This window comes from Oreochromis niloticus, linkage group LG3, assembly GCF_001858045.2.
Source record: "Oreochromis niloticus isolate F11D_XX linkage group LG3, O_niloticus_UMD_NMBU, whole genome shotgun sequence".
In the NCBI taxonomy this organism is placed as follows: domain Eukaryota; kingdom Metazoa; phylum Chordata; class Actinopteri; order Cichliformes; family Cichlidae; genus Oreochromis; species Oreochromis niloticus.
Window position 1 is genome coordinate 12,863,354 of NC_031967.2, and position 15,276 is coordinate 12,878,629.

Below are 15,276 nucleotides of genomic sequence, written 5' to 3' on the forward strand. Positions count from 1 at the left end.
TTGTAATTTTCCACGCCGTTACAAAAACCCCTTCTTCACCGCTGATATTCAATCACGGCGTGAATGCGGTATATTTCCCATGGAGGCACCAAAAAAAAAAAAGAGTCACGAGGACAAAAGGGGAGGAAGGAGAGTGAGGAGGGGCGCTGAGCAGCTTTTTAGTTTAGTACTAATTAAATGTGGGAGGTGCTCAAAAGGTCAGGGATCGACCAAAGAAAGAAAAAAAAAAACACTAAAAAAAAAAGAAGTAGAAATTGGGATGTGTCATGGCTGACGGTGTGCACGAGGCGCTCAAGGTCTTATAGATTATTACCAAGCTCACTTTCAAAAAGAGGGAACTGGAGGAGATGGGAGAGAAAATTAGTGGTGTGACTGATAAACAGCATATCTCCATGCTCTGTTCCCCCTTCCACCCCTCCTCTCTTTTTTTTTTCCAGCTGGGAGATAAAATTCCAGCTTGGCAATGGTTGCCAGCACAATTGATTCTGGCAAAGGGAAACGACTGCAGAGCATGAGGGCTAAGTGTCTGAATAGCTGCTGTCAAAATGCTGAAGGGGAATTTATTTCTAGTTTATATGCGAGCTATATCATGGAGTTACTGAGACTAAATGGCTACAGTTTGATGTACAGCACGCTGCCATTTCTCTGGTGTGTAATCATGGCGCTGTGCTCGGGCTTATGGGTGCCGTGCCTGGATTCAGTGAATGGACTGAAAGCAGGCAGTCGTTTTCTGGGACATGACAAATCCTTTACATTTCCAAACACAAAATCATCTGCAAAAACCATTGTTGTAATTACTATGAACTTAATACTGAGCTACATGTGTAAAAGCTGACATCCATAAAAACCCCGCCAACTATTTCATGTTAATCTCTCTTCAACATGGCTCTCAGCATCAGTCATATCTTTCAGTAGGGGGGAAAAAAATCTGTTGCAAGCATAATTTGGGGTGAAGCAAACGATGCACGAGCAAATCAAAACAGAGTTAGGACAGGGAAAAATCTGTAGCCCCATTGTGTCTGATCCATCCCTCACCTAAAAATGTTTCCTGACCCGTGGGGGATACAGAAAATGATTAATAGGTACACTCCAGCAATCAGCAGGCAATAAGAGAGCCACCTGTCAGAGGTTCTGCTGCCCTTTTTAGATTTATGGCTAATAACGGTCTACGATAGCAGCCACTCAGGTAGACTCCTATCAGAGCCTTATAGAAGGAAATCTGTGGGTTTGCAGAACATTGTGAGAGAGTGAGGAAATCCGTGAAATAAATCAGAACTGGAATGTGTTTAGCATGTGGAAAACTGGGAATGATGCAGGATGCAAAGTTCCCTCATTAAAACTGAGGCCAGTTAGTGCAGAGCCTGTTTGAAGAGAGTGTAACCAAGGTTATCTTTTTACAACTACAATTTACAGATGTCCATTGAATCCGTCAATGAGAGGATAGCTGTAAAGATGCACTGACTGAAGTATGCTCTGCATTTTGGAGAACTGCAAATTCAAACATGAATGACGGAAGTCCCCCCAACCCCTGCACACAAACACACACACACATATATGTGATATATATTATATATCTTTGATATATAAGTGATATCCACTAGACTATCAAAATGATTCAGTTTTGTCAAAATAAGAAACTTTTGACAGCACACAACTTTTTTACAGTGAAGTGTAAAATTCTTGAGCCACACCCATTTTTTTATAGTGTGCTAGGAAAACAGAAGTCAGATGCAAGAACTGATTGACATATATGCAAACATACATATATAATACGGTATATAAGGCAAAAACACTGAGTCTGTCCCATTTTAACATGCTTGAAAGTCAATATTTGGAGTTATTTAAGAAGTCTGAACTCACTTAGGTAAGCTTATCTGCTTTAGAATCACTTTGTTGGTGCAAAAATACAATTATGTCTGTCAAACAGAGTTATCTTTGGCATTGTTCATAAATTTAACTAAAGAAACTGGATCATATGCTGTATTTCTGGAGCAGGCTGCTTGTGCACGCTATTATATATCACTTTAAAATCCTTTTTGAAGGTGTAAATCTGACTTTTGGGGTTAAAGGTACATTGCAGAAAATACAGAAAATAATTACTTCAAGTTTTCGTTGTCTGTTGTGATATAAAATATAAGAAGCCCTCATCTAAATGACATTAACTCTGCACTGCACTTGCTTAAGTCCAGCTATACTTCTGCAAAGGTTAAGCAGTATTTAAATACACATTGATAGAGATAGAGCTGACAGCCATAAAGAGATTTTGGGAATTACTAACAAGACTAATAGTCTTCAGGTCCTTGCTGAACATGAAATATGTTACATAGGTAGAAATTACTGCTCATCATTCTACAATAGACCTTAAGAAGTATATGTGGGAGAACTAATTAGTTAGTATTTAGTATTTAAATAGCTTCCTCCTTGCTGTGCACTCAGTACAATTCTTAAACACTCCACAGAGATCTCTAAAGAGTCTAAGCTGTCTAATACCGGTTGTATTTATTTAGCTGCTGTATGGCAGCACTTTGACAGATTCTCGATGATGTCTTAAATATCCCCTAATAGTGAAACTAGGGGAGACAGACATGATGACCTTCTTAAAACACCATCTGCTGCACAGCACAGCCACAGCAAGGTGAGATTAGCCAGTGAGATTGAAAGACTCCCATTACATGACACCTGCTCTCCCACTGCACTGTAAATGGCAAAAGACAGTGCTTTCACTTCACTTCATTTCAGATACCATTGTGTGTTCACAATGATTTCATTCTGAAGCCAGTGGAAACATGTCGAAGCTTTTGTAATTAATGGAATTGTAAGACTTGATGGGCACAAAAGCTAATGCGAGCCGCTCTGAAAAGGAAAATGAGAGCACTGTCCTTTGACATTTTCCATTTGTATCTCTGGCAGGTGATTAAGCTCTGAAAGAAAGTGATATTATCCTGCTGTGTGTAAACAGCCTGGGAATATTACACTTGATGAACAGAGACGATGTGCAGCCTACCTAAATTACCTTAGTGCTCCATTTATTCCAGCAACATCACCTCACACCATTATTTCACGGCCTTTGGTTTATACTGCCATTTTTTTTTTGCCCAGGATTTCAGATCTTTTTTCTTTTTTCTTTGTAAATCTCAGTGTCAGGGTCACTATCCTCTGAGCTCCACACTCCCTCTACCCTCTTCTCCCTGACCCCCACCCTCCTTTCCTTGGAAATTCTCCGTCCATTGCCCTCCTGACAGCCACCCATCAACCCGGGTGCAATTTAAAAAGCCCTTCAACAGCTGCCATTCCAAAGGACCGGCTATCAGTCCAGCTGCCAAAGCCCAGACAGGGACTCGGCATCAGCGAGCAACTTTGAACGTCAGGTCGGTTTTCCCCCACCCGCCAATTCCAAATGGACTGAAGGTGAAAGACTCTATTTCTCAAAGATTGCTTCAGCGGAAGACAGACGGATTTAGGTGGAGTTTTGATGCAGCTCTGCTTCCTTCCTTCCTGACATGGTAGAGCAAACATCTGGCATGCATAGCGTTTTTTGTCTGGAGACAAATAGGTTGACTTCATTTAGGCTGATGTGTACGATTTTACAATATCAGCATAAAAATAGTCAGTGAGTTACGTTTGGAAACATTATGATGCTTTGAGAAAAAAAATCCTCTTGGGAGAATTCCATGAAGGGGGATATTTATGTTTCCATAGATATATCACTTTCCTCAATGTCAGGCTCAAGCAGTTTGTGTGTGTGTTTGTGCCTGCCTGCCTTCCTGCATCCTGCATGCAAACACCGCATACGTAGCTTGTCTAAATGTGCATGTTGCCGGAAACTATCAAGCGAAAACATCTCAGGCAAGAGGCTGGGCAGCCTGCTGTTGTGCACTTCTCTCCACCATATGTCTTTGTCAGAAATATTTGCTGTGCACCGAATGAGGGATGAAATCAATCCAAATGCTATTTTTTCCCCCAGTTGCGCCTTCTTGAAGGTGGCAAAAATTGTACTGATACTTGCCAGATAAGCCAAAATTGTCAAATGTAACAACTGGCCGCCGGTGACACTCACAAACAGACCATCTGGTCTCGGGTGTCCAATAGTCGTTTAGGGAAAAAAAATGGAATGGCTGAATCCTTTTTTCCTATCTCAATTAGCAACTGGGAGGAACGGATGGGAAAATGACTCTGCTGCTGTTATGGACCACTCAAAGATGAATGCTATGTGCCAGTTGGGAAATATGTTAAGGTGCTCCATAGGCACAAGTGGAGTGAAAAATGTCTCTTAGAATTACTGAACAGATGCACTCGCTGGCCTTCATTTTCCTAACTCGCACCCACTCAGCTGGACTTCTGCTCGGCTCTACACTGCCTGAAGATAAAATCAGCAGCGCAGCAAGGTTGTGTCAGACATAACACAAATATAGTCAAAGTGTAAATTTTTCAAATTTGTTTTTAAGGTGAGTTTTTTTAAATGGGTTAATGTGCACAACTCTTGAGCCACCAAGAGTGTTTTATTTTTTTAAGTGATCTTAAGCAATAGTTCTCCAGCATTTCAAAGGTTTTCTTGGATGCTGGTATATAGAAAACGGACTGGTTCTTATATATAGCACTTTTCTACTCGAGCACTCAAAGAGTTTCATTCAACATACCGTATTTCTCATTTACCAAAACATGCTTTCCTGCTGCTTTCCATCTAACATTCACATTCAGATGAATGTTAGAAGCATTGGAGATCAATATCTTTCCCAACGATACTTTTGCACGCAGGCTGGAGCAGTCAGGGATCAAACCATCAACCTTCTGATTAGCAGATGACCTGGTCTACCTACTGAGCAACAGCCACCTTTTGATCGGCTACTTTTTCACAAAGTTTTCACCCCATCATTGTAATTGATAAGTTTCAGAGAAATGTCTTATTTATTCGTTTATTTATTTGATGTCGAGCCAGTTAACACTGACCTATGAATCATTCAAGCTTAAAACCATCTAACACAAGGGATGGACAAGTCTAATATACACATAATGGTCAACTTACCAAAGAACCAATGGTATCATTAGGAAAACATCTCTTCTTTTTAGGCTGAATCTATGACAAAATGGCAACAATAACACAGTCTGGCAGGCATAAAGTAGCATTTTTCAACCAGCAAGGTGATTCCTTAAACAACTATTAGCTTAAAACATATATCGGGATATCAAACAGGGAGAAAAGATGAGCCACATTACACAAGACCTGGGCTGAAAATTGGTGCCAACAAGACTTATCGAGAACTGAATCTGAATTTGAAAATTTGGGTTCCACTTGACATCAATATGCACAAAGGTAAGACAACAGTGAGAGTCTACAGTCGTCTGTAAAACACGGTGGAGGCTCTGTCATGGTTTGAGGCTGCATTTCAGCCAGTGGTACTGGGTATCTTGCCACAATCAAAGTCTGATATTGATCCACCAAGCAATACCATCTGGAAAGTGTCTGGTTGTCACTATGATGGTGATCTCAAAGACAGTACCAATGCGGTAAAAGCATACCTGGACAGAAAAATACACAGTGGAACACTATCAGTGACGGATTGGCCTCCCCAGAAACAGAGTGACAAAAGAGAAAAAAAGGCAGCCAACATCCAAAGAAGAGCTTTGAATCTCCTTGAAGAAGCCTGGAGAACTATTACTAAAGACTACTTCAAAAAGAAATTGCAAGAAAGCTGCCTCAGAGAGGCTGTATCTGAGAATAAATCATACCAAATACTGACTGTCAAGTTTGTTAGAATAGCACAAACTCTGTTTTTGCTTTTATACTGTTCCAATTTTACTTGCAAAATATAAACGGGGGTGTGTGTGGGCTCAAGACTTTTGCACAGTATTGTGTCGCATATCTGCTTTCCATTTCAATAATGGTCTTATACAAATATTTAGCTGGTGCTGATGCTGAATGCATTTTGCATTTTAGCTGAATAACATAAGTCCTGTATGTAGCCGGAGGAGCGAAGTTATTTCCAATCACTGTTTCTGGACCAGCTTCAACCATTGTGTTGGGGACTCTTGCTGTCCGCCAAAGCTTTTAGTTCATTGTGTAGCAGCATCACTTTTGCCCATAGCCACGAGACTGCATGAACAAAAGCGCCAGTTGGCTGGGTCACACTGCGATGCACCTGGGGGATGTATGCATGTTTTGCATGGACTGCGGAGGGTAATCGCTGGGTCCATTAACATGAGAGTGAGCTGCAGCTTCCAAGCTGGAGAAAAAAAAATGCCCCAAGCGAGCTGACATTATGAGGAGGCATCTTCCCCTGATCCCTTTCACTGCAAAGAAAGTTAATGGAGTTGAAGTGGGTCGTCTAGAGTTAAATTGAATCTCCTGCCAGTGCGAAGGCTTTGATGTGGCAAAGATTAAGGAGTTGTTGTAATTTTGAGTTCAAACCCGGAGTACCGGCATCCACTGAGAGCAACCTATTTAAACTTTTCTTAGTCTATCAAGGACTGGTAAAATACAGCTACTCTTCAGCATATATTAATGTAGAGGATACACGTTGCATATTCATTTTGTACACAGACTGTGGCAATATTGAGCTATTAATCTATAGATGTTAAACAGGACAAGCACAAACACACACTAACTGATGCTGCTGAGTGAAACTGAGTGAAACTTCCACATGAAAAGCAAGATTTTAGTTAAAAGCAACACAAGTGACAAGTTTTTAGTGAAAGTTTGTACATCCAGTACGTAGGTTCGCTTTCCTTTTTCATGAATGGTTTTGAGTGCAAAGAAGGTCGTGTGTGGTTTTTTTTGTCAGTGTTCTGCTTCTCTGTAGCCAACAAGTGTAGAAAAAAGTCACGGGTTTGTGGTACTATACATCAGTTAATGGCAGAAGTGTCCTTCCCATGCCCTTCTGTAATAGCCAAGCATCATTAGTGAGGGGGTCAAGGGGGGGGGCAGCCATCCATATGTTTCAATAATTACCCTACTCTTCTGTCAAAGCGCACACTGTGCTTACGTCAGTGTTAGAGACAAAATCCAATTTGAGAAAAAAACCCACTTTTAAAATTTTTGGGGTGTTTTTAGCTGTAAGAACATTTAAGTTGGAGGTGAAAGGTGAAGATGCTACATTTTTGTCACGTGGGACAGGCAGCGGGTCACGCCTCAGCCTCGGTTCCACCGGCAGTAGTTTCAGCACTGTGACACATTATTTCTCTGTAACCTCCACCCCTCCCACCCTAATGCTCCCCAAATCACAACCCCACCCCAATCTATTTTCTGCCTGGCTAGTCTTATGAAACTGCATATATTCTGTCAGATTACTCCCATCAAATTCCCATACTGTTTAGTTCTCGGCTGTTTGAGGAGCAGATTTGGATGTGAGGGCCAAAACAACGCAGGATATGTGAGCTGATCAGAGACCTGCTACACCCTTGAGATTTCGAAGGGGACCTTTGTTCTTAAAATATTAAATGCATGGTTTTCTGATCCTGTGATGTGACGAATATATTTGGAATAGTGCTTAAAGCCTCAGCGGCACATTATTATATCTGAATCATATTAGAATTGTAATGCGCACTTCTTACAATTCTAAAAGATGTCTTTATTTTTATGCAGTATTAGTTTACAGTACGTAGTAACACTAAAGTAAGAGTGACAAATATGTACGTGCAAGTTCAACTAAATCTATATTAAAACTCTCATTCATATTTGCAGTTTCTTTGAAAATGCATTTTATTTTGAAAGGTAAACGATCAACGTCAGTAAAACCAATGAGCAAATTAAAATGACCTTTAGTTTCATAATTTGCTTGACTGGACTAATTACTTGTAATGTCCATTAATATGATCTCATTATGATTTTTTTTCTTCTAATAAGCATCCTATATAAGAAAAAAGACATTCTCAAGAAGTGCACTGAGTATAACCAAATGCACAAAAGATCCCTGCAAAAATTTCATTTGCCGGGAAATTACCTTAATGTCTGTATTCTGAGCCTGAGCTGGTGTTACGCATAAAAATGGCTGCATGAGAGATAATCGCTAATAAAAATGCACATGAATGGAAGGGTGTACCGGGACAGAACTAACGGGGTAAAACTAGTTTTATCTGAAAGAAATCACCTTGCATGAGGCCCCCTGCTACAACTGAGCCAGATGGATGGAAAAAAAATATAAAAAACTTTAAAGAAGTTATTTATTTGTTTTAAATATAAATACTATGGTCCCATATGTTGTAAGGCGAAACACAGGGTATGCCCTAAACGGGTTGCCAGGCTATTGCGGGGATAACACAGAGGCACAGACTGTCACGGCCGGGATGGCCAATGTATCTGAGGTGTGGACTCAAAAGCAGACACAGGAGAGAGAAAACTAAGGTGTAATAAAAAGCAAGCCATTTATTAGGCAAGGCGAACTGGGGAAAAACTAAAACATTAAAACTAAGACATGAACATGGCCTGAACAGGAACATGAAAACTGACGTGAGACAATCAAAACATGAACATGAGTATGAGGAGAAAATCTGTGACATGAAGAGCCGAGAAACACGGAACAGGTAGCAAAACAAACAACCCAACACTAAACAAAGGGAGACAGAGGACTTAAATACACAGAAGAGTAATGAGGGAAGTGGAAACACCTGGGAAACACAGCTGACACAAATAAACCTGACACCACAGGGGAAGCGAAACTAAACACACTGAACATGGAAACACAAGACTTTCAAAATAAAACAGGAAACATGGAGAGATGTAGACATGACAACAAAAGCATGTGGAACATGCAGACATGAAATACACAACAGACTGGGGGAATGGAAAGGAACACAAGGAGAGGAACATGGGAACAGATAAGGGGGACAAGGCACGGGCATAAGTAAAAGTATACATATAGGACAAGACAGACTTAGACAGGAAAATGACACATAAACAAGGGAGCATGGAAGATAATATTAACTAGACTAAACCCTGACTAAATAATAACACTAGAACTGAACATTATCCACAATCCATAAGAAATCAAAATTACCACAGCAACACCATTCCACCCTAAGAGGAATGCCAATAATATTATAGTAGGATAAGCTACTTTGGATTAACTTGATCCATATATATTCCTTAACTGTGATGTCATATAACTTGAAAAGCTGCTGTAGCTCTAAACAAAAAAAAAGAAAAAGGGTGGGCACAGACCTTTAGCGCTATTGCATTTTTGAAATCTTACACTAAAATAAGCCTTACTGTCCAGTAATGCTGATAACTCTGGACCTTTAAAAAAACCCAGTGGAGCATAAAAGTGAAAATGGCAAATGCATCTGTTCACCAAGTCAGCATTCTTCCCATTGTCTATGGATTAGCTACAGTGCTTGAAGCCGCGTGACTCCACTGCCCTTCGCTACTGCAGCGTCATGTGACTGGCTTTAACGCAGTGGTGTTAAAACCAACTGCATCAGCTTAATGGCCATTCAATAATGTGAATTTGAATGAGACTTCCTGCTGCAGTGATTAATGCCGATTGATGCAATTGCTAGCGTGGCGCCGATTGACCATTAAGACAATTTATTGATGTGTTTTGATTTAGGCTTCACCGGGTATCAAAAGGAAGCAAGAGATAAGAAGTTTTGATCATGCAGAGAATCGAATTTTTTTTTTTATTGTTAGCGTGCCTCGCTGCTGATTAAGTGAAGGGAATTAAATCAATTACTCTGGAATTCAAAGTGCTGTATCGCTCAGATCTTTATAATATTGTTATCCCGTTACTCATCTGCCCTGTCAAAAGTTAAAACAGTGTTTAAACAGGGACGTTTACTCTAAACTCGAGCCAATTAATTTCTGATTCAAGGAGATTTGCCTTGAAGAGTTTGCGAAATGTAATCCTTAAAAGCATTTTTGCATGTCTTTACCAGAATGCGCTGATTTCTTCCTCTCTTAATCTTGCAGTCAGGAATAAAGTCAGTAGTTATCATCATCACCGTCGTCATCTTACATTTTGCTGTCACTCCAAAAGGAAAAAAAAGTGAAAAAAGATAACTTTAAAACAAGATATAGAATGAATGATGCAGGGTACGTGGAATGCATCTGTTTACCCTACACAACTTGCCTCTTGATGCATTCATTCAATCCCCGTCCCAACTACTCTCCCATGAATGAAAATCTCCTAACAGCACGCCACAAAAGAACTTGCTAAGCCATTTGGATCAAGAATCTCCCCAGGCAAATCAGCAATTAGAGCCTAAGCTGCCTTGTAAAATCAATTAGGAGTTGTAGTGTGTGTTACAGGTACAAGAGTGGCTGGCACCTCTCTAAATGGACCAGGAAGAGAGCTTTAAGTCTGCCATGCAAGCAACTGTAATCTGCACCACTTAGTCACCAAATTTCTATGAAATCCTCCTCTCTTTGTGAGTAATGCTTCGTGCTGTTGTTTTGAGTTGCTAGAAACTTTCAAAAGTTTTGACAGCCGAGTTGTATTTCAGAGATAAGGCATACGCTGCTCAGATAAAAGGCTTTAGTTTTGTCTTTAACATTAAGTGAAGTTGTTCACCGCTGCTATTACGACGGGAACACTAGCTTACGTTTGATTTGCGTCACATCTTGTGGTTTTCTTGTGGGGAAGTTTGCATCTGTCTGTGATAATGCTGCCACAGATGCTCTCTGCAGAATTCAACTCAAATTTGCTGGGTGTGTTGAGGCGCTTTTATATGCGTACTTCTGATTAACTTTGGATATTTCTTCCTAGGTACCCCTACATGAGGGGTGCTCTTGATGAAGTGCCTGGTTAAATGAATGTTATATTGACTCACTTCAATATCTTGTGATAAAAACAGAATTTGTGCAATTCTAACAACCTTGAAAGTCAATATTTGGTATGACCACCTTAATTCGCAAACACTCTTAGACAAGCATTCTTGTCATTTCTTGAAGTAGTCTTCAGGAATAGTTCTCCAGGCTTCCTGAAGGACATTCAATGCTATTCTTTGGATGTTGGCTGCCTTTTCTTCTCTGAAGATGATCCCACACTGCTTCAATAATGTTGAGCTCTGGACTACGGGGAGGCTAATCGATGACTGAGAAGTGTTTCATTGTGTCTTTCTCTATCCAGGTATGTTTTTATTGCATTAGCAGTGTGTCTGGGATCATTGTCATCCATGCAAATGAAGCTGCTGTCAATCAGACTCTTTCCGGATGCGATTTCATGTTGGATAAAAACCCAATGGTACTTTTTGCATTCACAACTCCATCCATTCTTCATTTGTACTCCACTTCTCCAGTTTCATCAATGAAAACAGTGCACACCATATCAGGATATTCCAAGTTTTCAGCTAATAGATCTTTGCAAATAAACTTGTAGATGCAAAAATACAATGTATTCCTGTCAAGCTGTGTTATCTTTGGAATATATAAATAAATGAGGGGTGGCTCCAGCTTTTTTTTTACAGTACTGTATTTTTACCAGCTGGATGTTAATAAGCCCTAAAACCCCAAAATAAGCTACCCTGTAGGGGAAAATCTTTTTGATGATTCGCTCTAGGTATGACTAACCCTTCTCACATACACACAGATACTTGATGTAATGTTAAAGCATTGATAATTGGTGCTTTAAGCCAATGCTGCAAGCATCGTGTATAGGTTTTGCCATACAATATGATTTTGCTTTGTAAGCACTCGGGTCTGAATCCGAATGAGCCACTTATTTCCTAAATGAAAGCTGCTTCTACAACTTTCACCATGATAATTAATGAGATCGACATTTTCAATTATCTGTTTCCTGCCTTTGCCGTTTGAGGGAACAGCTGTTAGCGTCGACGGGGTAGGAAGACGGGTGATAGAGAACAAAGAGGGCAGCATCTGGCTTTTTGAAAGATGGCGTATAATTCTTCGACGAGATCTTTGTGTGGCACACCACCACCAGAGCAGATTTCCACCACGTGTGTCTAATAAAGTGGGACGGTATATACCAGCGCTGGCTGAATTAGGCAGACGTGTGGTTTGTTTATTGTTGCTTCCTGGAACTAATAGATTGTACGGAGACCACAGAAGCGGCTAACTGCCTGATAATGTTTGATGCTCCTTTGTTGCCATATTTAGGCATTAGTAAAGCGCTGCTTACTTCTTTTTACAGTGCTGACTTTCATGTATGTGTGATATCTTTCTTAGTGTGCTGCACAAGCTGCTTTCCTGACATCCCTCCCTACAGTATGTAGTAACTGAGCGCAAATGGGTCCATTCACAACAGCCTGTCAGAGTTTTTTTTTAATGCCCAGCAAAGATTTTCAGTGACAAAATGGGTCATGTAGAGGCATGGGGCCCATTTTAACTTCCACCAAGGTCAGTAGGTCTCTGTTGGCTTATGGCCTATTCAGCTGGGAGCTGCAATTACGCTATGAAACCATGTATCATACTGAGTTAGTCACCAGCTTCAGTTGCCCACTAGTACCATACATCACCCTTGGTTGCACCATGTAGAGTATTTGGAAGGCCACAGTGAGCCCACGGGGGAATCATTAGTTCAAATGTAAATATGAGAAAGTGGTGCAGATTTCACCTTGCCTGCACGGATTGAGAGCGTAGTAGCTTGGGAATGACAAACGAGGGTCACGTAGCCCAGACACTCCAAACGCCTGTGGTTAGTATTGTTGTTATGATCCTGCATGATAATTGGGGGATGAAAAACCGTGGCGATAAGGCGATCAGCGTGAACATGACCAAAAGGAACCGAAATAAATGGCAAAAAAGTAAATGGTAAATGCAAAAAAGGCACGAAAGGACTGCCACACTGAAAATGTAAATAAAGTCAAGACATTTTTGCATGACTATATTGCTTATCTTGTCTCAATGGAGTTATTCATGTGCTCCCATTAAGGCCTGGCCACATCTTCATGCCGTTTTGCATATGTATAGTTTTTGTGGGAGAAGGCATGCCCCTTCTGCAGCGAAATACTTTCACGCTGAGATCAGTGGAGCGCGTGCAGTTCAGTGAATGCTGTTGTACATTCTCACTTCAGCACATCACAGGAGACGTAACAGCTCATTCTTCCTCACTGGGCCAGACCGAGTCAGAGATGCAAATACGGGCATTCAAGCATGGAACTCCTGACCTCAGTAGGCAAAGCTAAAATTTTAGAACAGCCAGACAGCACTTTTCCTTTCCCCTAAAAGAACTTGAAATATGCATTGGCTGTTTTTTTTTTCTCTCTTTTAATACCATTACAGAAAAAAAGGTCTCTCTCGGCTGATTCCCCCCATCCTTGTCCCCACCTTGCTTATAAGATTTTATAAAAAAGAAACATGAGAGAGAGATCAGCATCATTGCGCAGAGTGACAGATTCAGTGTAAATTTCCATGCCAAGATCATATCTGGAACGCTGCAGTCATAAGATTTTACAGTCAGCTCAAAACAGAGAAGTCTCTCCATAAAACATGAAAATGAAAACCAGTTCAGAGTCTAACTGTAACATTGGTTTGCACGTGTGTACACAAAGTACAAACCCATTTCATGTTATGGCAGAAAGCAACGACCCCAGGCAGAAAGTCTGAGCTTTTGAGGGAAATGTAAAAAAAATATTGAGCCGAAAAATTCAGCATGACAAGAAATACGATGACACCCTTCTTTTAGACTGCATCGCTGTTCTGCCTGTATGTCAGTGTATGCTGCTGTCTACAACAATTACTAGTGCACTTGCTGAATTTATATATATACATATGAAATTACCTGAAGATCAACACTGTGAGAGGAAAATCTTACTTGGCTGCAAAAGCTAAGAGAAGCAAACGCTCCATCATCGGTCATAAAGCATTTTAAAATAGTCAATAATATTCAGAAACCCTTGTGTAACGCACTTGGGAGGAGTTGGGCTGAGGTTGCACGGTCAGAGCCGCGAGCCACTCAAGTGTCGAAAAATAATTAGCACAATAACGTGGCGAAAAAGGAACTGCAACTTGAGGAAATCAAGTGTTAAGGAACATCTGAGACCGCAACAAGCTGCGCCTATGTTCTCAACAATGCTCAATCATCAGTCCCTGCAGGAGAAAAGCTTCTATTTATAGAGCAAATTCACTCATCCAACTTTATTGGTTCCTTAAGACGGACTGTAGCGCCTGCTGTCAGTGTGGGCTCGTTTCACCAGGACTGTTGCTTATGTATGAGGTGCAGTACCAAAGGATATATACACGTGTACTTGTTTGTTATTTATGTGGGAAAATAAGGAAAACCCAAACATTTGGATGTGGTAACTGTGAACTCACTTGATGTTATCAAGTTAATTAAAACCTGGAAATGTCGTAGTCAAGTTGCCCTTAATTGGAAGCTCAAATGTACTCACAACCACATAAGTCTCTGTTTGTTTTTTTACACAACCTCTCTTAAAAAAGACTTGACAACATTGAGAGCCCCATTTTACATAAAAACCAACATGTGAATCCGTGAAAAGTTTCCAAAAAATCTGGCTAGGGTGGTCACGGTACTAGAATTTCAAACTTGATACCATTACTGGCAATTCTATTTTTATGCTAAAGTAATACAAAAAAAAAGAAAAAAGAAAAAAAAAGAAAGCCCCTCAAAATGTAGCAATGTTTGCTAGGCTACCACTAGTGCTCCCAGTTGATGCTATACTTTTCCCAGCTTCAAACTGGGACTTTAAAAGAAACATAACTTTTTAGACAGAAGTACGTGTGCTATCCTGTTAAATGACCACCGTCTATTAATGTTACAGATTATACAGCTCACACAGTAAGGTTATCGTTTATTATTAGCGATTATTAGCTGCTATGTTAATGATAGCTTAACAGTTAGCTAATGTAGCTATTGGGAAAGGGAGGTTTGTTCTCTTTTTTGCACATGTTTGATTTTCCAAAAATGTTAAGTCCCTCCGGACGCAACTTGCCCAGTTCTCCAGGCTTGGGACCAGTACTAGGAGTACACTAGTTTGTGGTCTCCTGCAATTGGCTAGTTTGCTAATAGTTATACGGCTAACGTTAACATCTTTGCTAGCCAGTTTAACATTTATGATATCTGTTTAATAATGTTCAAATGGGAGCTTCTTCCTGAAGCTGTGTTTAGTGTAATGGATGTCAACTATGTCAATGGCGGTGTCCCCTCCTGTCTGCAGAGGTACTGTGTGAAGTTGTGCGAGATGTGGGGAAGGCAAAGATAGCACCACTGACAGCACAACACAATACTGTTGCAAATGAGTATCTAATCTGATTAATATTCAGCACTGCTTAGTATCTGAGCATTGACTTTTTTTTGACCACCTACATTTAACAGGGGGAAAATCCAGCTCCTCCATGCTACCTTTTCACTGTACCATGAATTGGTA

The 15,276-nt window shown here is 40.4% G+C and overlaps 1 protein-coding gene across 33 annotated transcripts in view; it reads right to left on the reverse strand.

Annotated features, from left to right (window-relative positions):
• Window positions 1–15,276, reverse strand: part of LOC100708363 (protein tyrosine phosphatase receptor type D) — a 397,350-nt gene that overhangs the window by 164,005 nt on the left and 218,069 nt on the right. The window lies entirely within an intron of this gene.